Source organism: Meleagris gallopavo, unplaced genomic scaffold, assembly GCF_000146605.3.
Source record: "Meleagris gallopavo isolate NT-WF06-2002-E0010 breed Aviagen turkey brand Nicholas breeding stock unplaced genomic scaffold, Turkey_5.1 ChrUn_random_7180001836537, whole genome shotgun sequence".
NCBI classification, from domain to species: Eukaryota; Metazoa; Chordata; class Aves; order Galliformes; family Phasianidae; genus Meleagris; species Meleagris gallopavo.
In genome coordinates, this window is record NW_011107173.1 from 1 (window position 1) to 1,041 (window position 1,041).

The following is a 1,041-nucleotide window of genomic DNA, read 5'->3' on the forward strand; positions in this document are numbered from 1 at the left end:
CACTGAAAATGTGTGCTATGGGACTTGCATGATATATGGAAGTGGCCATTATATCACCTTTGATGGAAAATTCTATGACTTTGATGGAAGTTGTGAATATGTGGCTACTCAGGTAGTGCTCATCAGAACTGAACTGGAATCTTAGAGTGCTTTTCAATTGCCTTCAGGATCTATTTTCCTTTCTGATTTTGTTATTCTTTATTGACTGTTATCACTGTTCCTGAGATGATTGCAGATTATGCCAAGATAAATTCTGTATATTTAGCATAGTTGAGTTGTGACTCTTTTCTTCTTTTACAGTATTCATAAATTGCATGTAAAAGGACTAGTTTATAGTGAGAGTTAACAGTTTATCATCATAATCTGAAATAAGTAAAAAGTCTGAGTTTACAAAACAAAAATTGTTTAAAAAACAAAAAAGATACGTTCCTCATTTGATTTGTTGTACTGCTTGTTTCCCAGATTTTGTTATACATGAGACTTTGCATACTAAATACATGCAGAGATGTATGTATATCTGTTCGTGCATCTGTAAAAACATATGTATTTAGGTAGTAAAAATTTATACACTGTGGATATTCCTGTGTTTGTAATTATTATTATTAAATTGAAATAGAGTTGAAATATTCTACTCAATTTTTTTATGCTCATTTGTTCATTTATCCACAGGATTATTGTGGTGACAAAAATTCTGGTGGCTCATTCAGTATCATCACAGAGAATGTCCCTTGTGGAACTACAGGAGTCACCTGCTCAAAGGCCATTAAAATGTTTATAGGGGTGAGTAATGAGTATTCAGTGAGTATATATTCAAGTATTTCATAGAAAATAGTGCTCCAAATATATACAAAGATACAAAGGCAGCTATAATAAGTAAAGCTTAAAGACCCTGTCAAAATAATGTGTAAAGCTGTAGCTTCTCAGTTACTGAAGTCTGTTCAAGTCGTCTCAAACAAAGTGCTGCACTGCTTTCTGTCATTCTGGAAAAAATCACCCAACAGACTCTGAGCCCTTAGTTTCAGTCTGAGCTGTACCCTTATG

General features: G+C 33.3%; 1 long non-coding RNA gene across 1 annotated transcript; it reads left to right on the top strand.

The window, feature by feature from the left end:
* The first annotated feature begins 8 nt into the window (after positions 1-8).
* Positions 9-779, top strand: LOC116217608. The gene is made up of 2 exons (XR_004162310.1): positions 9-112; positions 670-779. It is a non-coding gene; the product is annotated as an uncharacterized LOC116217608 (long non-coding RNA).
* The last annotated feature ends 262 nt before the right edge of the window (positions 780-1,041 follow it).